Source organism: Protobothrops mucrosquamatus, unplaced genomic scaffold (genome assembly GCF_001527695.2).
Source record: "Protobothrops mucrosquamatus isolate PMUCROS unplaced genomic scaffold, P.Mucros_1.0 scaffold_60, whole genome shotgun sequence".
NCBI lineage: Eukaryota > Metazoa > Chordata > Lepidosauria > Squamata > Viperidae > Protobothrops > Protobothrops mucrosquamatus.
Window position 1 is genome coordinate 683,823 of NW_015386136.1, and position 24,954 is coordinate 708,776.

A 24,954-nucleotide genomic window follows, 5' to 3' on the forward strand; every position below is an offset into this window, starting at 1 on the left:
TCAGAGCCCACTCTGTGGGCACGCGTGCCGTCGCCCCAGTCCTAGGCCTTCAGCTGGGTTTTATAAACCCTTTTCACTTTAGGCCTCTGCCGCCATGTGCAAAAAAAAAAAAAAAAGGTTCAATCAATCAGTCAATTTCAACTTCTCACGGGGAAAAAAAGATCTTGCAAAGTTGAAATTGATTGAACTTTTTAGTCCCACCCAGTCTGCCATTACCACCGCAGCCATGAACACCCAATGGGACACACCCACCCGATTGGCCATATCCAGCCAATGGGCCTCACCCAGCCAATGGGCCACACCCACCCGGCACCCGACGATACATAAGTAGGTTTTGGGTTGCAGTTTGGGCACTCGGTCTCTAAAAGGTTTGCCATCACTGATCTAGGCTGAAGCCTGTTGAAGTAGTAGTTAGTAATAGTAGTTTATAGATTAGTCTTACGACCATATAAAGAAAGAAAATAAAAATAAAATCACAGGATCTAATTCCAGGGTAAAAGAGATAAAACAAATGGAAGAAGATGAAAATCAAAATGTTTTGCTTTTAAAATTTTATGCTTCTGTTTGTTATTCTCTATAAATAAACACATTCAGAAACACATACACATATAAATGGATGGGTAAAGAAAAAAAGCCTTAAAATGGACATTCTTAAAATTAAACTATTATTTTATATTGTTAGATGATTAAAAAGTAGACAATCTAGAGAGAAAATTCAGAAGTTCAGATTCTAAAGCTCTGTATGGTTTTGTGCTTTTTAAAATTGGTGATAGTTTTTCTGCATGATGCAGATTCACAGATTTTGACTAACCTTATAAGACAACCAAATTATGCTAACAGACTGGTTCTGATAATTTTTTGTATTTATCAGAAACCCACAGCAACTATGTTAAGCAAATCCCAATTCTCTCCAACTTGGACCTAGGATTCAGAGACAAAAAAAAGCTTTCTTCATAAGCCACCTGAGTTTTGTAACCTATTCCATTTGATAAAAGTGGCCCTCCAGCTAAAATATGAAGATGGAAGGGAGAATTTGCAGGGTAGGTTCTGCTTATTTATGCTTCAATAAATATTTCTCTGCACTTTGTCTTTGGCAGTATATCGTATATTGCTCTCCACAATATTTTTATTTATTTATTTAGTGAAATTATAAATAAATAATGAAGTCTAAAAACCATTAATACTCTCAAATAACATTTCTATAGTATAGCAGTAGTATTTTTATGGAACAGCAACAGCCACTTTTATTATAGACAGTAAGAAACACAGTAATTTGAGATTCTAAACCAGTGGTGGCGAACCTATGGCACGGGTGCCAGAGGTGGCACTCAGAGCCCTCTCTGTGGGCACGCGCGCAGTCACCCCAGTCCTAGGCTTTCAGCTGGGTTTTATAAACCCTTTTCACTTTAGGCCTCCGCCGCTGTGTGCAAAAAAAAAAAGGTTCAATCAATCAGTCAATTTCAATTTTTCGCGGGGAAAAAAAAGATCTTGCAAAGTTGGAATTGATTTATTGAACTTTTTAGTCCCACCCAGTCTGCCGTTACCACCGCAGCCACACCCACCCAATGGGACATACCCACCCGATTGGCTATACCCAGCCAATGAGCCTCACCCAGCCAATGGGCCACACCACCCGGCACCCGATGATACATAAGTGGGTTTTGGGTTGCAGTTTGGGCACTCGGTCTCTAAAAGGTTTGCCATCACTGTTCTAAACCTTTATCACTTTCTGATACTGCTCCTCTTTATTTCTAGTGCTTTCTGAACTAAGCTAGATGCAGTTTATTAAATCATGATGCAGTGATCATGAATTGCCTCATAGGTAGGCTCAAACTTAAAACACGTGTGCATAGCACATTAAACATAGCTTAATTATAACTAAGGAATGCCCTAGACAACCCAATCACCATGGTTCATTTATCCACCCCTATTTTGGCGGTATCTCAGTAGAATTTGCATTAGCAATTTGCAATATCACATTTGTGGGGAGAAGGGATGGTTAATTCCTTGTTTTCAGAATAAAATCTCCCTGTACTTGGGTTTGGAAAAAGTAAATACAGCCCCCAAATCATCACACAGGAGCAATTCGGCTATGCACCTATGCTTGTATCACTCCTTGTTTTCCTAAAAGACTGCTTACTCAACTATAAGATATTAATCTGGATTTAGCTAAGAAACATGCCAGACTGTGGTTAAAGAAACACAATGTAAAATAAATGATGGAAACCAATTGCCATTATGGTATACCTACCAACTCTCACAAATCTCCCAAGAATGCCCCATCTTCCAAAAATATGGCCTTATCAACATCCTGCTAACATAGCACTCTCAGGGGCACTAAACAAATAAAATTTTAAAAAAATTACTAGGCATAGCGCTGTTGTTCTATCCACACTGGTTTTATTTTATTTTCTTTACTGAGCCCTGGATTAATATTAAGCAAAATGAGCATGTGCTTAGGGCACCAAGGGAAGGGGGGCACCACAGGTTTTTCCCCCAGGGAGTCACAGCCACCCTCAACATTAGTTCTCAGTACCTATTAAGTCTTAATCATCTTGTTAGTTAAGCCAACAATCCCCTTTATGGCACCAGGGACCGGTTTGGTAGAAGACAATTTTCCACAGACCAGGAGGGGGGGATGGTTTCAGTTTCACTTGCTCACCCGCCGCTCACCTGAGCCGGTGCAGACTGGTTCCTAACAGGCCACAGACCGGTACCGATCCGTAGCCCAGGAGTTGGAGGCACCTGAGTTAAGAGCAGCAGGAGAACAGAGAAGCACCACTGCTGGGCTGTGCGTAGGACCTTAATTGGCCCAGCCTGCGCTCTTGAGGGCTTCATTTTTCCCTTTTTTTTCTGTGAAGTCCTTTTCCTATTATTGAAAACATTTTTTCAGCAAAAGCATTGGACTCACAACGGTAGCATCAATAAAATTACCAAAGAAAAAAAATCAGCATAAATTATAGGCCTACATGGTCACCTGATAACTAAAAATATCTTCTTCAAAGACTCGGGGAAATTTAATCAATAATGGTAAGTTAGCAATTAGGTCACCTGCATTTTAGGGCTTAGCAATTCCTTAGCTGTTTCTCATGGAATTCATTATTCATTTCAGCAAAGCAGATGCATCAGTGACTTTAGCCATCTTTGATAAAGGTAATTTTCCTGATCATATTTTATTTATAGGTTAGAAATCAGTAGTCAGAAAAGGCAGAGGGAGGGAGGAGAGAATGATGGATGTTTAATCCAAATGTTTTACCTATTCTTAAACTGCTATTCCTACAGTAGCACTACTTTAAAAGGTATAGTGTCCATTTCATTTATTGTAACACTATAATCATTAGTCCATTTCTTTAAGTTGTGCTTTATTTGGAAGCCCATATTGTCCACATAGTCATGTAGATCAGTGGCAACAGTACATGCATGGTACTACCGATATTCTAAATTAGAAAGTAGGTTCTTATTCTGTCTGAGAAAACATTGCAGCTACACAAGAGGATAGATGGATGAGGGGAAAAAATGTCAATTCTTTGTCCACTTGACTGAGTAATAAAAAAAAAAGGGCTATGTGGTCTGATAGGGAAGGAAGTTCCATTTTAGAGAAGAGTGGAATATTATAATGTTTACTTAGCAATTATACTGTATGCGTACTCCCTCCCAAAGATCTGCCCTCTAGGTATACACTGGCTTTACTTCTTGCTGTAATCTCACATGCTTTATTTCTATTACTGAAGAGAAATAAATTATGTTTATGACAAATGTCTGTTAAAATGTAGCCAAGAGTATTGGTTATCAGGAAAAGTTAAGACTTGGTTTTAATTGCTTTCTACTTTGTTCAGATCAAAGAACAAAATAAAGTACTATTCAACATCATTATCAACAAGTAAAAGTTACTCTGCTTTCAGTAATGTAGATAGTTCTTTAATTTCCAGCCTGTTATATATGATTACAATGGATTTCTACATATTAAAATAACATAGAAGAACTATCTAGTATACCAGTCTAAAATTGGCCTTCATTCTTAACCCAGCCTTTACAAACCAAAGTATCCATCCAAAAACCATGCTGACCGGGAGGTCTAAGACCTGGAAAATCTGGCTGAGGAAGGTTAACTTCAGTAAGTTCTGTAATTCAATGTACTGAGGATAAATCCTTAGAAGTGTATGGTTCAGAACTGGTAGTGCATGTAGCTGGTTTTTTTTAATTATAATTACTATTAACGTAGCCACATCTTTTCTAATTCAGATAAATTGATTAGAAAAAAAGGGGAAGAGAAAAATGGCTTATTTTAAAGCTGTGTCTGTACCGTTAAATTGATTGGTAGAGAGAGAGAATAAAAGCCTTCGTGCACACAAATTGAGTGTTAACAAGTACAAAATAGTATTAGTTACAATATAAGTTCTCTCCTAAAGCTTGCTGAGAAGCAGAAAATGCTTTGTTTTTAAAAATACAATTTCCACCCATTTCAGTGATTTTCATACTGTCCCATAGGTTAAGCTGCCATGATTGGTGAGAAATAGAAATCAGCTAGACAGTCATGTTAAAAATAGCAACAACAGCTGGCTCTTCTTTCCAGTTCAGTGAGTATTTCATGGGACTGTGGCGATGCATGCAAAGCTACAGAAAAACTTCGTAGTTATTTATATTTTAAAGCGTATGTGAAACAGTTTTTTAAAATAAAAACATTAGATGCATTGTTATTCTACAACAGCTGTAGTGTATTAGGTACTGACATATTTAATAGCTTCAAAGAAATAATGCCAGAAATAATTTTTTAAAAATTAATCCTACTGGCCCCAGACATCAACAAGAGCTATATTATTTAGACCACGCTGCATGGCACCCATGCTAATTAAGTCAATATGTACAGAGAGGGAGAGAAAGAGATTGGGTCAACATACCATGCTAAGACATGCTTTGCTTAACTGTGGTTTATTGAATAAATGACTAGATTTGTTCAACACACTAAGCTAAAACCATCAAACCAGATGCTGATTCAGTGTAATACATGAATGTAGTGTAATATTTAAGTGGAAATGTCAAAAGGGAAGAAAGAAATTTGAGAACTGTGTTCCTTAACCTAATGTACTGAAGTTGCCAGGGACATGGTGCTACTTGCATTAAGAAGGAATTGTTTTAATGCTATGACATTTAACATCCTTGAACCCCGCTCAATAAGTGAACTATATTTTATATTCCTGATATTACTTAAGACATTTCTCAAATGTTCTTCTTGGAAATTAAAAATAGCAGGATTTTTCAGGAGCAGAGGGGCATATACTTATACACTCATATTATCTGAGTGCTTCAGGGTCTATTACCATTAATATAAAGTACAATAATGAATAATTGAATGCCGGTCTAAGAGATATTTAGGGTTGCATATTTAAATATGTAAGATGGAAAAGGCATACCTTTTTAAAAAAAATTGTCCAATGTTCTCTGCATGGAATATGATCCAGCTTCTTTGAAGTCAGTTGCATTAAAGTAGGAAGAGTTTTTGTGTTTAGATATAAAAGGAGTAACCTGGAAGATGGTACACCATCTGCAAAAGATTTTTTATCTTTGCATTTCCAGATAAAAAATTACTAGCATTTTTTATAATGTGTCTACAAATGAAATTCCCAAGAAGATATTGTTACTGTGTGCTGGATTCATGCATTATACGTAGTAAATCACAATGTGATTTGGTTGGATTGGATTGGATTAGCCAATCAAACTAATATTGTGGGTGCTATGTACTTTAATCTCAGCAACATGATAAGATCTATTTTGTGAGCAATAGGGATACTATTGTGTGCTAGATACTATGAAAATCCAGTGGATTTGCAACAGTTTGAATAAGTACAATCAAACAATGTTGATAACTAGTTCAGCATTATTCTGGAGTAAAATATTGGGTAAAATTCTTCAGGTTTTATAGAGTCAGCATATTGCCCCCAACAATCTGGGTCTTCATTTTACCGACCTCAGACGGATGGAAGGCTAAGTCAACTTTGAGCTGATGAGAATCGAACTGCTGAACTACAGGCAGCTAGCGGGCAGTAGAAGTAGCCTGCAGTACTGCATTCTAACCACTGCGCCACCATGGCTCAGTTAAATGTTTTTTAACTTGTGTATTTTATATTTTTTAGCTTTTAAAATTGTTTTTATTCTACCCTTCTTCTGCTAGTCTAGGGGTAGGCAACCTTGGCTCTTTTATGACTCATGGACTTCAACTCCCAGAATTCCTGAGCCAGCACAGGTTGCCTACCCCTGTGCTAGTCTATGACCATAATAAAAATTTGATTAATAAAAATTATCCAGAAGCTGGATAATTGTTTGGGGTTATACTATAGTGGAAATTAAAATAGTTTATTTATTTTCTATTATACCATTTGTTTGCCCAATATATTGTGTTTTTTTTGTAATATATTTTATTGATTTTTTAAAAAACATAAATCACTTAATAATTGGTGAACAGTGCGTTGTCTGGGTTACATTTATAAAACAATTACTAAAATCCACATAATAGTTTTAGTTGATTTCCTCTTTTCCCAAAATAACCTCTTTTGCAAACATTGAGTTAATACAATTCTTATTGTTTTCATAGATAACAATTAAATATATATTTTTCCCAATAGTCCTAAAAATAATAATCACATCAATATAATATTTCTTTTCTATCCAATCATTCTGGTTGCCTTATCATAGATCCTGTTACAATCCTTATTTTAATTTGTTTCTCCCACCAAATTCTAGATATTCTTACTAGTTAAGATTTTCTCAAAAGTTAATTACATTTAAGAATTTAACTCTATTTTTCCATATGAATCATCTCACAGTTTTACATTTCTTAAAGAAATAGATAAAACAGTAGAAAAAAAGAAAAGCAAAAGCAAAGAAGCATAAAAAATAACATATTACTTAAAATATATATCCCTCCTAAGCTAATATGTATTTATTTCCTAAATTTCTTATTCTTTTTAACCATAATTAAAATATGTTTAATCTTTAAACATTCCATTTAATATAACTAGCCATCTAGTCCTTTAACTCTTATTCAAAACATTATAATTTTCTTAAATTCAATCACATTTAAATATCTAAAACATTTCCTTTATCTAAGTCATTTCAACTTTTTTATATTACTCATATCAAGAAAGAAAACAAAATAAGGAAAAAAGCATACTAGATTATATTTAGAGAATTCATCCCTCTTAGAGTGACATATATATATTCCAAAACTTTTCTATTTCTTTAACCATATTCAAACAAATGTTTCTTTTTTAAGTATTCTCTCTGGTAAGTCCCATCATCTAGTCTCTTAGTTTCCACTTTAGTCTTTTTCTTTTGCCCAGTGTCTTTCTTAATCAATGTATTTTGCTGAATCAAAAAGTTTTTCCGTATGTTCGTAAATGTTGCTGTAGATATAAAAAGTAAATCAGGAGAAGTGTCTTTGTACGGAACTTCTGCCTTTCCATGTTTGATGAAAATCTTTTTCTTTTTCTTTCTCTCCGCTTCTCTTATCATTTCCTTTCTCTCCAATGTTCCTGATATCTCTATAGTCCATTTTATCTGATCTGTTTTCTTGTCCTCAGATTTATTTTGTAGTCTTAAGGGATAAGTTGTTTTTTCCAATTCTTGTGAATTTTTTTCCACTAGGATTAAATCATGTTTCCTTGATTTATTAAGTTCCATCTTTAAGTCTCTGTTCTCAATTCTATATCCATTTATCTGTTTTATCTGCTCCTTCTCTGTTATTGTTTTCTGGGAATTTTTTTGTTGTAGAGTTAACTTGGAAATATATTGATTTATATTTTCAAAGTTGTTTTGGATTTCTTTGTGATGTAAAGTTATTGTTGTTTGAATCAGTTGCAGTATACTATATCTCCTCCTGTGACATATTTATGTTTTCTTGATATGTTCTCTCTACATGTCTCTGATCCATGATAGCCAAGAATTTGAGTTTTCCTCTTCCTTTCTTTTCTCTGTAAATAGCTTTAGAGTCCCAATTAGATAGATATTTGTAATCCAAATAGTTCAAAAAAGATTTTTTTCTGAAATTTATAATTCTCTCTTTGTCTACAGCCCAGATTATTGTCTTTTTTTGTCACAGCTGTTCTTTGTTGCTAAAGCTTTGAAGGTCACAGACACAGATTAGCTTTTCCTAGATTTTGCTAAGTCTTATATTAAAGTCATAGCTGTCATAGTCTTCATCTGCCACTAGGTGTCAGCAACTATTTGTTTTTCAATTTCCAAAATAAACAATTATCTTTGAAATGAGAGTCTTAACCATTAAAACAATTTTAGATTTATCCAGATTTAAGTTTTAAGTTTCAGGTTTTATATTTATTTCACTTCCATATATTTTGATCCTCCATAAAAATATTAATTCACTGCTTCCGTTAGTATAAGGATGGGGCGGAAATCCCCCTCCTTCCCTTTCAGAGGTATTTTGCTTCTTGGGGATCTTTTCCAAAATATTAAATGTAAAATAGAAAAGAGAAGATCAAATTCCTCACCCAGTTTCAAGCATGCTGTTCACAGTTGTGCTGGTTAGTGCTTTTGGACTTCAGTTGCAAGTAGCTTAGGCTGGTCGATGTAATACGGCCAGCCTTTCTCCTGTCGGGTTAGAAGGCTTTCCCCAAGTCGAATGGAATGGCCACCACTATTCCAGAATTGCTGGAGCACCCTTTTTTCTTTGTCACCTCTCCGGGGCGACTTAAACCCATTTAGGGTCCCATGGCAGGGCGAAATTAGCTACGGGGGTGCAGAGAATCCGCAAGCCTGCAACCGGTCGCTACTGCGCAAAACCGGAAGTCTCCCCAATATGTTCTATGAGTTAGGTTTCATGAGTATGTGCTACATGGTAATTGCATAAATTTCAGTATAGCTTTGTACCCACTTTGTACCCACTTAGCTACAGGTAGTTTGTACCCACTTTGTACCAGCTTTGTACCCACTTAGCTACAGGTAGTTCTTGACTTACAACCATCATAGAGTCCAGAATTTCCATCATAAGTCATGATGATAAGTTGAGACACTCACATGACCAGACCTGATTTTACATTTTTTTGTGGCAGTGTTTATGCAAACATCACAATCATTAAGTGAATCAATGTATTCCTATGGGTGTTTTTTGCTGGAAACCAGCTGAAAAGGTGGAGACTGGCAGAAACTCTTCTAAATTGTGGTCCCATGACTGTGGAATGCTGCAACTTGCCATAAAGGTGAGCTGGTTGCCAGGCACCCAAGATGTGGTCATGGGACTTGCAGGGAGGGTGGTGGTGTAGCCATCAGAACTCCAAAACTGGGTCATAAGTAGCTTTGAGGGATCCGTTGTAACTGCGAACTGTCACTAAGTGACCGGTTGTTAAGCAAGGACTTGCTGTTGTTGTTGTTAATTGCGAAGTCGTGTCCGACCCATCGTGATCCCATGGACAACGTTCCTCCAGGTCTTCCTGTCTTCTACCATCTTCTGGAGTCCATTTAAGTTCACGCCTACTGCTTCAGTGACTCCATCCAGCCACCTCATTCTCTGTCGTCCCCTTCTTCTATTGCCCTCAATCTTTCCCAGCATTAGACCCTTCTCCAGTGAGTCCTTCCTTCTCATTAGGTGGCCAAAGTATTTGAGTTTCAACTTCAGGATCTGGCCTTCTAAAGAGCAGTTGGGGTTGATCTCTTCTAGGACTGACCGGTTTGAACGCCTTGCNTAGATTTGCCATAGCTTTCCTCCCCAGGAGCAAGCGTCTTTTAATTTCTTGGCTGCAGTCCCCATCTGAGGTGATCTTGGAGCCCAGGAAAATAAAATCTGTCACTACCTCCATTTCTTCCCCATCTATTTGCCAGGAATTGAGAGGGCCGGATGCCATGATTTTGGTTTTCTTAATGTTGAGTTTCAAGCCAACTTTTCCACTCTCCTTCTTCACCCGTATCAAGAGGCTCTTTAGTTCCTCTTCACTTTTTCCCATTAAAGTGGTATCATCAGCATATCTTAGGTTGTTGATATTTCTCCCGGCAATCTTAATTCCAACTTTTGATTCATCTAGCCCTGTCTTTCTCGTGATGTGCTCTGCATATAAGTTAAATTGACAGGGCGACAGTATATACTCATTTAATTATCAGGTTGCTGAGAAGAGTGGAAAGACTTGTGAACTGGCTCAGGATGAAATTTCAGCTGGTGTTTTCATCTTGCTTTTAAGTGAACTATGCACAGTTCCAGAAATACTACAATGGTCACCAGTGCTATTAGTCTATTTGTTTGGAATGAGGATATTATTACAGTGACCTTTGGATATAGCTTCATAAACCATGATGTGAAGGGCAGTAAATTTCACAGTATATTTTAATAATCACTATATGATCTATGTCAGAGATCCCCAACCTTTTGGGCACTAGGGACCGGTTCCGTGGAGAAGTTTTTCTGCGGACCAGAGGGGACATGGTTTCATGTACTGCCTGCATCCTGCGGATGGGGTTGCTTGTTTGCGAGGACCAGTTTCTGGCATGCTGTGGCCTGGTGCCAGTCCACAGCCCAGGAGTTGGGGACCCCTGATCTATGTTACACTTCAGAGAACCATATTGCCCTAGGAGAAATCAGTTCATGAAAGTTTATTGGAGGGGGGGGGGAGAATCTGGAGTAAAAGAAAACAGATTTAACAGTCAGATGCACATTTTTGTAACCTGAATCTTGCACTACGTTTCTTCAACAACAATTTTATATAAATAAAGGGATCACAGTTTTAATAGTCAAATTTGGACCCAATGATCAGGAAAGTATTTCTAAGAAATAGTAATACATTTTGACTTGGCTGGCAAATATTTTTGTGCCATGTAGACAGAAGAAATTGCTGTCTTTTGCTTGTTTGCCTTGGAAACATGGCCAATATGCCATGAAAGGTCCTTGGTTGTTCTGCAAGTCTGTAGTCAGAGTTTCATTTGCAGATGTTATTTATATGTTTGCAATTTTTGAGAAGAGCCGATGTGAGCGAAAATGTGAATAAAAACCTCATTGATGCTTTAGGTTTGCTTCCAAACTGAGATGAATATTACAACTCATAATTTTTCTTGGCTGAGTTTTAATCTGCTTCCCCCCCCCTGCCCTTTCTTGCAGAAATGTACAACTATACTATGTGTAGAAATTGCCCACGTAGCTGCACAATTTCTGTAATAATAATAATAATAATAATAATAATAATAATAATAATAATAATAATAATAATAATAATAATAATAATAATAATAAAAAGTTGGAAGGGACCTTGGAGGTCATCGAGTCCAACCCTCTGCTCAGGCATGAAACCCTATACCATTTCGGACAAATGGCTGTCCAGTCTCTTCTTAAAAACGTCCAGTGTTGGAGCATTCACAGCTTCTGGAGGCAGGTTGTTCCACTGGTTAATTGTTCTAACTGTCAGGAAATTTCTCCTTAGTTCTAAGTTGCTTCTCTCCTTGATCAGTTTCCATCCGTTGCTTCTTGTCCTGCCTTCAGGCGCTTTGGAGAATAGCTTGACTCCCTCTTCTTTGTGGCAGCCCCTGAGATATTGGAACACTACTATCATGTCCCCCCTCGTCCTTCTCTTCGTTAAACTAGACATACCCAATTCCAGCAGCCGTTCCTTATATGTTTTAGCCTCCAGTCCCCTAATCATCTTTGTTGCTCTTCTCTGTACTCTTTCTAGAGTCTCAACATCTTTTTTACATCATGGTGACCAAAACTGGATGCAGTAAGTGTGGCCTTACCAAGGCGTTGTAAAGTGGTATTAACCCTTCACTTGATCTTGATCTTCACATGGTATTTAGTATGGTTACAGCTCTGGGATAAAAACTATTTTTCAGCCTCTTTGTCTTTGTTTTTATTGTCCTGTATCGTCTGCCAGATGGTAATAGTTCAAAAAAAAAAAAAAAGAACGTCCTGGATGAGATGAGTCTTTAAGAATGTTTTGAGCTTTCCTAAGACAACGGGAGCTGTACAGTTTGTCCAAGGAGGGTGGGGGGTGGGGGGCAGTGCAGGCAATAATCCTCTGGGCTTATTACAGGAGAGAAGAAGGGAAACTACTTACATTACATTACATTACATTACATTACATTACATTAATTTTCAACTCTTCTCCTACTGTCAGTCTTGAGAGGTAATCCAGACAAGAAATGCACTCCCCAGGAATAGTAATAGTAATAGTAGTAATAGTAATAACTTTATTGTCACTTTGAATGTACACCAATTGGCATACATCAAAATGAAATTTCGTTGCATACAGCTCTCAAAGGGTCACCACCTCCGATATACATTCCTTGTTCATGGCCACTCAAGTTTCAGATCGTCCATTTTAGTCTCTAGGGAGCGAATGATGGCAAACAGGACAGATGGAAACGGAGCTCCATGTGGATTAGCCCTCAAATTAGCTTATATTCCTGCATGACAACCTCGCCTCCTTTCCTTTTTCTGATCCTGACTCTTCCACCTTTTCCTTAAAGGGGCCTTGCTTCTTTTCGCCCCTGGAGCACGCTGCCACCGCCACCAACTCCTCCAAAAGCCTCTCTCTCTTCCTCTGGGCCTGCCGACAGCCTCATCCAGTTCCTTCACTCCGTAAGCCCCGGGACCTCTCCTCCTCTGCCTCCTTTGGAAACAGCCCTGATTTGCAATAGAATCCATCGCTGGGCCAGCAGTCAGATCTTGCTGCTGGCAGAACAATTTCAAACAGCGCCAACGACTTTTAACGGTCTCACCAACAGTTCTGAAACAGCTAGAAACTCGCCATGCCAGCAAAGATTGTCAGTTGTATGTTATCTTAGTTCCACCACGTTGCTAGATAGAATAATAGTTCTATCTTTACTGTTGGGTTACATTACATTTGTCTTGCAAGTCTGAAAGTACTTCTCTCTCTCATCCCTGCTCACCTGTACAGTTCAAGAAATTAGGGTGTGCCCCTTCTGAGACATTTGATGTATCTCTGTTGATAATGTTTATACTCGAATACAGGTAATCCTCGAATTACAATTGTAATGGAGCCTATCCATCAGGGTCGTAAATTAAGTCCGATCCAATTTTATGACTTTTTTTTGTGGTGGTCATTAAGCAAACATGGCAATTGTTAAGTGAATGTGGCAATCATTAAGCGAATGCCACAGTTGTTAAGCCAACCAGTGGTTTGGTTAAGCCAACCAGTGGTTTGGTATGCTGGTTTTCAGCAAAACGTTTGTAAAACACAGTCATATGACTGCAGGATGCTGCAAATGGCCATAAATGCAACCCAATTGCTGAGCCTTCACACTGCAGTCACACCACCATGGTGGAGGGGAGGCTGACCATTGTAACTTTGAAATCAGGTTGTAAGTACTCTCATATAGGCCCGGTGTAACTTTGGTCATAAGTTGAGAACTACCTGTAACTTTTGATTTACAAACTGCAGTAGGTTGGGATCACAATTTGCAAAACAGAACAAAAACTGTGCTCATAATTTAGGACCTAGCATTGTTGAGGAACTCTGCAACTACAGAGATATTTTAAATTCCATCCAGCTAAATTAGCTGTAGGCACATCAAAGGCCAATCTGAAAGGCTCCTGCTCATCAGCTTTCCGCAACTTGATATTTTCCAGATGTGTCATGATTGGATTTCTCAAAATGAGAATGCCAGAGACCCACAATGGAATGCTTATTATCAACATGATAATCACTGGCCCTTTGATAAATGCAGGAGAGGAAATAAACCTGATGTCAAGGCTCTAAGTGCTTCTTTTTTCTTTCTTTTTTGTAATGCAAACAAAACAATGTAGAAACCTCACCACAAAGGTGACGTTTTTCTTTGGAAGCCAACATAGCAGAGATGACAGGAGGAAGTCCTCTTAATGAAACCATAGTATATATGAAATTTAATATACCTCTCAGGGAAGTGTTTTTTACTAGCTTGTACTTCCTGCTTGCACTTAAACTGTACTGAATAGGGCAGTGTATCTCATGAATCTGAAAAACCTTGAGAATAAATTACAGTCAACAGCAGAAATGGAAATATAATATGTATAAATGCCATTCTTTTCCTTGTTGAATATAAGCCGTGAAGGAAAAACAGATGTGGGAAAGGTTAGTACATAATTTAGTCTCCTAAACAGATTACTATTAAAATATAAATATTGCTAATATAAATTAATATACTTTAGTAAAATTCACATTAGATCTTAGGCACAAATAATGTAAAAGGTAGCTCTTCTGCCACAACTGTGCAATTCTTAGCCTAGTTTGTACATTATTAATTATCTGGGACATCATTGGCACATAATATGTTAATTAGTAACTTAGTAGTGAACTTATCTTGGATATCACATAATGTCCCTTTGTATTTTTATAATGTCTTAATTTTACCTGCTCTTTTTTTTCTTTTGTGATAGTTTTCAGAATCTATAAAAACTCTATTGGAGTTGAGCTATCATAAATTTAAATAGATAAAAAAACAATATTCCTCCTTGTCACTGCTTCACATACCTATTGAAATTCTATTGTGTGAGAGAGAGATGGATTTGATTTATTATTCTCTATAATAGAACGTGGAGATATACTATTTATTTATGGAAATAATTAAGGCATATGAAACCACTTTGTTGATCTTTTATAGCAGAAAAACCTTTCAGAACATGTGATAAAGTTGTTCCTTTTTGTATCTATCAAGCTTCTATACTACAAAAGAGTTAAACTTGGTCTGCTTTATTTATCAGACTATTCATTCATCTCTTGAAGGGAAAGTTGTTGTTTTTTTAAGCCTAATGGCTCCTTACTCTGTCTATAGTTTGCTAATGTCTCAAGTAGCCTTTGAATGGTTTCTTTAAAATACAAAAAAAAAATATTTGGTCATGATTATTTTCTTCTTTGTAATGTTTAAACACTTCAGAAACAAAATAAAGCCTTTAAGGAACAATAAATTAAAGAAGGTAGGCAACAAAATTCACAATCACTGTTTCAGTCTGATTACAGTTAGTAAGTATTCTGCTACTGATTAAGTTAAGTACTTCAGTTTAATGTATCCAACCTAGCAAAAGCCACAATAATTACATTTGTGCAGAACGCATAGTCTAAAACTGGAATGGTTTGCTGGTGAATGGCACAATAGATCAGGGCTTTTCAACCTTTTCACTCATTGTACCACTTTTAGGATAAGGCAATATCTGAGTACCACCAGTCGCCCAGCAAGGTATCAAAAACTTGACCCAAAAAAAAAAGAGGAAAAAAATGATAAAGTACAGGTAGTCCTCGACTTACAACAATTCGCTTAGTGACTGTTCGAAATTACAACAGCACTGAAAAAGTGACTTATGACCATTTTTCACACTTATGACTGTTGCAGCATCCCCAGGGTCATGTGATTTACATTCGGATGCTTGGCAACTGATTCATACTTATGACGGTCACTGTGTCCCAGGGTCATTTGATCACCTTTTGCAACTTTTTGACAAGCAAAGTCAATGGCCGGAGGGGGGTGGGGTGGCCAGCTCATCACTCAGGTTGCAGGGTGCCTGTGTGGTTGGGGGGAATCCATGGGTCTCTGGTGGAGGGGAGTGGGACTGCCCTCCTTCCTTCCCTCTCTCCCAAACTTTTCAATAGGCATGTTACTGTTTATACTCTGAAGGGCAAATATGCTGCTTGCTAAGTGAAGCCCCAGGATAAGCAGGCTACGTGTATGTGTGTGTGTGTGTGTGAAAGGGAGAGGGAAAATGTATATGAATACGCATATGTATTTGTGCATATATTCATATTTTACAGTGCTATTCCAAGTTCATATTATCCAGATTGCTTATTTACATTTCATCTTGTTTTATATCTGTAGTATGATAAGCCCTTTTAACAAATTCTGATTTGATATTGTTTTTTAGCCAAAATGTTTGTCTGAAAGTACTTTTTTAACCTAACCATCCTGAATTTCTCACTTTACTTTTGGATATTCTGAGTATTTGAATGCCAATTCTTTTGTTCTGGTTAATGACTACAATAAAGTTAAGATGATGATAATGATAATGCAACCCAGAAGGATGCAGTAAAGTTGAGAAATATTGAAAAGAATAACACTTTGATTCAACTGATAAAGGAGAGTATTTATAGCTCAGGGTTGACATGAGGCGTCTTTTGTGCTCTCTGAACTTGGTTGTTTCCTTGTGTTTCTGAGCACACCCAAAGGACACATACACATACATACACACACAGACACACACTCTCACCCACAAAGCACAAGACTTGCCAGAGCCTCGTCCTCCTCCCCCACCCCACACCTGTGCAAAGCTCCGTCTTCTTCAGGCTCTTTCCCCCCCCCACCCGTGCAAAGCAGGGGTGTAATAATCTTGCTCACTCATTTTCTGAGCTGGGAAGGAGTCTGTGATTTCAATAAATCTTGCTCACTTGTTTTCTGAGCTGGGAAGGAGTCTGTGATTCACAAACATACATACATACACACACAGAGAGAGAGAGAGAGAGAGAGAGAGAGAGAGAGACGCTCTCACTCACAAAGCACAAGACTTGCCAGAGCCTCGTCCTCCTCCCACACCCCAGCAACTTTCTGACAAATTATTACAGCCCTCCGTCTTCTTCAGGCTCTTCCCCCCACCACCACACCCGTGCAAAACAGGCAGGGGATGCCTGCCTGTTTATCCCGGCCCCAGCAATCTTGCTCACTTGTTTTCTGAGCTGGGAAGGAGTCTGTGATTCACATACATACACACACACACATACACACACACACACATTCTCACCCACAAAGCACAAGACTTGCCAGAGCCTCGTCCTCTCCCTCCTCCCCTACCCCCCAGCCAAATACTGCTTCTAAAAGCTGCGAATTAAAAAAACTTTAAGCCTGCGATACAGGCAACTCTGCGCTTCTCCTGGCCCTAAAGGGGAAACTGGTGGGCGGGCTGGCTAGCCATGACGGAGATGGCGAAGGCTTACTTGGTGTGAAACACGCGGGGGGGAAGGGAGTCAGGCAGGCGTGTTTTTCCCTCCACACCCACATGCTGATGGCTTCGTCTGGCATCAACAAAACAAACTGCCTGGATTCCCACCTGCTGCTGCAGGATGAGTCCTCTGGGAGGGCGTGCGCCATCTGACCGCTTTGCTTTCCCCTCCGTAAAGCCAGGCACCTCAGGAAGAGGAGAGGGGGAAAAGACTCGAGCCCGCTCTGCGCCTGCACTCTTCGCGCGCCCCATCGCCAAGCAGTTTTCAATTTCAACAAGCAAGTGAGCTGTGAAGGAGGGGGGAGGAAGGCGATGCCCTGGGGGGGGTGGGGAGGAGGAAGGCGACGCCGTGTACCACCAGCCAGGTGGTCGTGTACCACTAGTGGTACGCGTACCACCGGTTGAAAAGCCCTGCAATAGATAGCACCAGAAGGCAGGACAAGACACAGTGGATGGAAACTAATCAAGGAGAGAAGCAACTTGAACTAAGGAGAAATTTCCTAATAGTGAGAGCAATTAATCAGTGGAACAGCTTGCTTTCAAAAGCTGTGGGTGTTCCCAGTCCAGAAAAGATTGAACAGCCATTTGTCTGAAATGGTATAGCACAGTGGTGGCGAACCTATGGCACGCGTGCCAGAGGTGGCACCCAGAGCCCTCTCTCTGGGCACGTGCGCTGTCACCCCAGCCCCACTTCCCCCCGTCGCCCCCTCATCACCAGTCCCCCCAGAGGAGAGTCACCCCCGAGGGCGGCCCATATGGAGCAGCACAGCCAAGGACATGGCAGCTGGGCAGCAGGGACAAGACTCCGCCCTCGCACCTCATCACGCACAGTCGATGCTGCAGGGCATAGGTGGAAGGCATGGCTGCCATGGTGCTGCTGTGCCGTCTGGGTGATCTGCGGTGGGTGGCCCTGTGGGCGGGTGGGGGGCAGGCGGGCTGGGACGGGTGGGTGGAGCAGGGGCGGAGCCGGAACAGGATGGGGGCGGGGCGGTTTTTGGGCACTCAGTCTCTAAAAGGTTCGCCATCACTGGTATAGCATCTCCTACTTGAGCAGAGAGTTGAACTAGAAGACCTCCAAGGTCCCTTCAAATTCTGTTATTCTGTTAAATATTTGTGACTTGTCACTTTTTCTAGGACAGGTTAGACTGGTTGGAAGTAACATTATCCAACAACAAGCACCCATAAGGTTATTATTATCTTTATGAACATCTCTTAAAAAAAAGATTTAGTTTCTCCAAAAATTATCAACAAATTCCTCAGGGATTGTTTTTCAGGATCCCTATTCAATTACAGTTTTCAAGTTCATTCAATGATCTGTGCATTTACAAGTAAATGAATTAGCATTTATGCTCCTTCACTGTGGTTGTTTTAAATTACTTTGTTCTGTCTGCAGCTGGAGAAATTCATTGTTTTCATGTTGATATTTTATTGCAGAACAACTTTAGCTCAGCAATTTAATGAATGCTATTGAAAAGTGAACTGCACAGGAAACAGCCAGGAGATCTTTTTCAGGAAATAAGAGTAACCTGGTACAATACCTGCATTGATAAAACACAACATGTTTTTCCTCTGGAAAAGCTAAACAGATTTATTGGTTCCATTCTTTTATGCCTGCACTTGAAGTTATATACATGAATGCATTTGCATTTTAAGAGAGAAGAAACAAGTGCAAATATTAAATGACAAAATAAATTTCCAACATGTTATATTATGTCAGGGGTGTCCAAACTTTTTTCAAAGAGGGCCAGATTGGATGAAGTGAACGTGCTGGAGGGCCGAACATTTTTCCGAACATTCTTTGAACCATTACAATTAAATGCAAATGAATTATTTTATGCCTCTTTCCTCTCCCTCTCTTTCCTCTTTCTCTCTCTCTCTCTTTCCTTTCCCTTTCCTCTCCCCTCTCTNCTTTCTCTTTCCTCTCCCCCTCTTTCTCTTTCCTCTCTCTCTTTCTCTTTCCTCTTTCTCTCTTTCTCTTTCCTCTAACTTTCTCTTTCCTCTCTTTCTCCTTTCTTTCCTCTTTTCTTCTCTTTCCTCTTTCCTTCCTTTCTCTTTCCTTTCTCTCTTTCCTTTATTTCTCTTTCCTCTTTCTCTTCTCTTTCCTCTTCCTTTCCTCTCTCTCTTTTCTCAATCTTTTTTCTTTCCTCTTTTTCTTTCCTCTCCCCCTCACTTTCTTTCTCTTTCCTTTCTCTTTCCTCTCCTTTCTCTCCCTCTTTCCTCTTTTCCTCTTTCCTCTCTCTTTCCTCTCTTCTCTTTCTCTTTCCTTTCTCTCTTTCTCTTTCCTTTCTCTTTCTCAATCTTTTTTCTCTTTTCTCTTTTTCTCTTTCCTCTCCCTCTTGCTTTTTTTCTCTTTCTTTTCTCTCCCTTTCCTCTCCCTTTCTCTTTCCTCTTTTTCTTTCTTTCCTCTCTTTCTCTCGTTCCTCTCTCTCTTTCTCTTTCCCTCTCTCTTTCCTCTCTTCTCTTTCTCTTTCCTCTCTTTCTTTCTCTTCCTTTCCTCTCTTTCCTTTCTTTCCTCTCTTTCTCTTTCCTCTAACTTTCTCTCTTTCCGCTCTTTCTCCTCTTTTCTTCTCTTTCTCTTTCCTCTCTTTCTTTCCTCTTTCTCTCTTTCCTTTCTCTCTTTCTTTCCTCTTTCTCTTTCCCTCTTTCTTCTCTTTCTCTTTCCTCTTTCCTCTATTTCTCTTCTCTTTCTCTCTTTCCTCTTTTTCTCTTTTTCTCTTTTCTCTTTTTCTTTTTTTCCTCTTTCTCTTCTCTTCCTCTCTTTCCTCTAACTTTCTCTCTCTCTTTCCCCTCTTTCTCTTTCCTCTTTCTCTTCTCTTCCTCTCTTTCCTCTAACTTTCTCTCTCTCTTTCCCCTCTTTCTCTTTCCTCTTTCTCTTTCCACTTTTTCTCTTTCCCTCTCTCCTCTCTTTCTCTTCTCTTTCTTTCCTCTTTCTCTCCCTCTCCCTCCAGGTTAGGAGAGAGAGAGAGAGAGAATGAAAGGCAGATGGCGCTGAATGGGCGGGGAGAGCAGGACGGAAGGTAGAAGCTCCCGGCCACCCCCCCATCGCTTCTTCAGCTGAACAAGCAGGGAGGGGGAGCAGAACAGGAGGCAGCGGCTCCAGTGGCGGCGGCCCCATTGCGTCCTCAGCCAAACGGGCAGGGAGGGGGAGCAGGACAGGAGGCAGCGGCTCTGGCGGCAGCCACTGCAGCATCGTCGGGGTCCCCGTCGCCACCCCTGGCCCGGCCGCTGCCCCCGCCGCATCCTCAGCCACTTCGCCGTCTTAAGAGGAGAGCGCCAAGGCCGGGTGCACCATGGGCGGCCGCGCCGGCAACGGGGAGTGCCGACGAGGGGGGGTCCCGATCGCCGCCAGCCCCGCTGCCCTCGCATCCCAAGGTCTCCTTCTCCTGCAGCAACGAGGGCAGCAGCGGCGGCTCCCTGAAAGTGCCCGAGGAAGGTGCCACCGATGGGGCCAAGGTGGGGCCGGGCGGCAGAGAGCCCTGCGGCAGCCAGGCGAGCTTCATGCCTGACTGCCGTCCGGCCCGGGCTGGGGAGACATGTGGCCGGTTCGGCTTCCCGGGGAGCGATGCTCCCGCTGGCCGCCGCACCAGCCATGACTGCCGCCCAGCACGGGGAGACATGTGGCTGGTTCGGCTGCCCAGGGAGCGGCCCAGGAAGCGATGCCCCAGCTGAGACTGGAACAAGTAAGCCGGGGGGGCGCACCACCTGCCCCGCAGCCACTTTGTGGCAGTGCTCCATGAACTCACAGCCCCCTCCCTCCCCCCGGCACTGACCCTCTGTCTCCGGCTCTGCTGCTGCTTGGCGCCGGCTGGGCATCGGAGGGGCTGCTCTCGGGGCCGCAGTTTGCGGGAAGGCTGGCCCGCTCAGCGGAGGCTCGGGCAGGCCACTCCCAGCGGGGATCTTGGGGCTTCCCCGCATGGCTCCCCAGCCACGTGCGCCTGGGACAGGCCAGCCCGGGAAAGGGACTTCCTGGCCGCCCTTCTCCCAGGGGGCAGGGCACCCGAGCGCAGGGCCAATGAGGAGCCCTGCGAGGGGGCAAGTCCCATGAGAGAGAGAGAGAGAGAGACAGAAGTGCAAGTGCCTCTGTCTCTCTCTCTCTCTCTCTCTCTCTCTCTCTCATGGGACTTGCCGGAGGGCCGTGGGAGGGCCGCATTTACATAGAGCAGGGAGGGCTGTTCGAGGGCCGGATTAAACTGGGACGCAAATGGCCCGCGGGCCGGACTTTGGACATGTCTGATTTATAAGGTTGCTCAACTGAAACAATGACCTTGGATAGCATAAAATAGTAATAAAAACATTAACAAAAAAGTAATCATACATCATTAATCTCATACACTAATATATGAGATAATCTAACAAGCAATTAAAACAACCAAAAGAGGGACTCCAGTCAAGTAGACTCAAATGCTTAAAGATCATTACTCCTTTTAACAGTGTTTTCTTACTTCCTTTTTCCTTTTTTTTTACACTTGACTCATTCACAATGTTCAATATTTGTTCTGACAATTTCACCCATTCATTAAGTTTCCTTTCTAACAGTGGATTGCCCCTATCTTTCAATTAACTCACAAAATTGCTGAGTAAGCATTTGTAACTTTTGTACAAATGTGTTTAATAAGATGTTTATCTCCTTGTGCATTTGTCTTTGAAGCTGAAAGCTGAGAAACTTGGGTTGGCTCCACTTCAGAGTTGAAGCCAAGCTCCTAAACTTAGTTTTGGAATCTTAAAACTCTCATCCTCACAATGTGATCTTAGGTCACCTCAGATAGCCTCTGAAAAACATGTCTGCCAGTCCTCTGATAGTAATTTGGATTTAAACAAGCATTAATCTGATGCATAAAAATCATATTTTTTCCCCAAGGGATAGAGATGGGAACTTTAACAAAGAGCACTGTTTACTTTAGTTGAGATTGACTCCTGTGATTTGCAGATCGAATAGGAAAAAAAGTTTAAAGACATGTTTGGGAAAAAAATTGCAATATGAAACTTGAAGCCGGAGAATTAAAGCAGAGATTCTTTTGTTAACCTGATAGCTGGATTTGTGCGTACTTCTTGCAAGGCTGGTTTCTGAAAATCACTGGCAGCTGAGTCTACAAAAAACAGTGTGAATCCTTGAGGATTTATTAGAGATAAAAAATAGCATATGAATGATCTTCAAAAGAGCACCCATGACTGAATAATGTTTGGCTTTATATTTGACACTTTCCCTTTATGGCTAGGCATTTTATATGCACTTTAATTTTAAGATAAGCTGAACTCCGTGACATTTTCCCAGATGCAAGGGGTTGGGGCAAGCCTATTCTATTATTGTAAACAAGCCACTAATCTTATTTAGTTACAATGTACTGATTAGTAAAATCTATTCAATTATATTTTATTAACATTCAGAAAAATGAAGCCTGAAATGTTTACAAACCATATATTGAGATAGATGTGGCAGGACTATAACTCCCTTGAAAGTGTAGAAATCTAACAACTACAGTAGCATAATAATATGTTGTAACAGGAAAATGAAGTTATTCTAAATACATTTCTATTGACATCTGAATCAATATCATGCAAACATCGGAAAGACATAATAGGAGGCTTTCATTCCAGACCTAAACTGTAAGTTCAAGCCCCCTCCTCATTCTCAATTTACAGCTGTACCAGAAAATCCTCCATGTGGCCACCTTTTATTCCCAAGTCGGAAATGTAAACATAAGTCAGGCACGTATTATCATGTTTGGTGGACATGTGACAAAGTAAAGAGTTATTGGGGAAAGATACATACCTGGCTAGAAAAGATGTTGGGAGAACATGTAGATTTTAAACCTGAACTTTTTATATTAGGTATAATGCCAGAAAAGACTAACAAACAAAACTTATATTTGATTTTGCATGTCACAACAGCGGCAAGAATTATATTTGCGCAATACTGGAAAAATGAAGGAATACCATCAGATGAAGAAATAATAAAAAAAATACTAAATGCGCAGAGATGGACAGACTGACTATGAGACTGAAAGAAAAAGAAGAAACTGAATATTATCAAACTTGGGACTTATTTTATCAATGGCTAGAGGAAAGAATAAAGGATTAGGAATTAAATATGTATTAGCGAATGTAAACTCAAACAGCATGTTGGTTGAAAAATTATTACTGAATGTATGGGGGGGAAAACTAATAAAAAACTTTTACAAAAAAAATGTTAGTGATGAGTGAGAATAAATATTTAAGAGGTAACAGAAACGGATTCTCACTAATTTTCTTCTTGGAAGAATAATCTGGAATACTAGCATACATAAGAATAAATCTTTTTTTTTCTCTACCCTTTCTATGTAGTAAATATTTGTCTGTAAGCTAAATAACCATAATTTTCAGGAAGGGGACAGAATGACAGAGTGACCTATTTTCATTTTTTTTTCTAACTGAATGACAGAAAATGGTGAGTGTCATCAATTTGTTGTAATAGCAGGTAGTGTATCAAATGGAAATTGTCACTTCCATAATGTATTATAGCTAATATAGTTTAACACTAAAAGGGTGAATACTACCTGTAATCCCATGGAGAGAGAGATCTGTTTTTAACATCATGAGGCATCCTGTTCATTGGTTCTGCATGAGCAAGAGGTATGCGCACCTTCACTGTCTCTGGGAATTCATTATCTTCTTGGATTCCTGGCTGAGTTGGGCAGTTGTCAGTCATTCTTCCTCTACGTTTCTTATTGATTTTATTAATGTTTTCTCCATGGGCTAAAGTCCCCACTACAAGCACCAGTACCAGCAGAACAACCTGTAAAAGAATCCATGGATGTATCAGATATAGGTAAGGATAAAGTGTCATCTGTTGTGCAAGAAATTTCCATCCTTAGTAGCTTGCATTATTTTAATATTGGAGTTTAGAACTCATATATTTAAATAGTTGGTGGGAAGCAGTAATTAATTTGAAAATTGAGGGGCACCACAGCTCAGGATTAACTGAAATGTTGTGGGAAAATTAGGAGTGGGAACACTAGAGAAACCACCTTGGACCTCTGAATGAAAGATGGGATACAAATCAAATGATTAAGAGACAAAAAGAGAATCAAGTACAGCTCATCTTTCAGATTATCTCAGAAGTGTCTGAGATAAGTATAGTTATATAGAAAAAAAAATCAGTCTTTTTTCAATAACCAATGTTTTTCATTTTTGGTATCAAATAGATTGGAGGATTTTCGTGTATGAGGAAAGATTATAATAACTATAACTTGAGCATGAAAAAATGATTTTAAAAATTATTTAAAAAACTACAAAGACAGACCAGATATTAGATATCTGGAGATAAAAGGCAAAATAATATTTTTTCACAGCAATAAATAGTGCACTCACCGATAAAGCCAATCTTTTGGGTGTCATAACTACCCTTCGTGTTGTTATTATCTCGACTTGCTTGATGCTCTACCAGTGAGATTAGTAGGATAAATCCTGTCCATGAGTGCAATAGCATCTCCTTTTATATTATCTCCAGAATCTCAGAGAACATTTTATATAAATTTTCTTTGTAGGAAGTTGACATTGTCAGTTTGTAATTTCTTTCCCATAAATGTTGCCATTTTTCTAATTCTATATTATATCCAAAAATTTTCACCCATCTTATCATTGTTTCTTTAACTTGTTCGCTTTCCATTTTCAAAGTTAATAGAAAATTATACATTTTCTTAATTAGTTTCTCATCAGAAGTTAATAATGTCTTATCAAAGACAGTTTGTTCCTTGTAAAATCTATACAGTTTAATATCTTTATCATATCTAGCTTGCATTTGTAAATGTGCCCACCATGATAGATTGATACCCTGATTTTCCATTTCTTGTTTAGATTTTAAATTGAAGGGAAACTCTGTTTAGCATATCTCTATATGTCCAGATTTTTTCAAAGTTCACTAAATTTGGGTGTACAAATGCTTCCATTGTTGACAACCACCCTGGAATTTTCAAATATAGATTTTATTTTTCCCCCATGTTGTTAATAATGCATTTCTTATATAATGATTTTGGAAATATTTATGAACTTTATTTTTCCCGTACCATAAA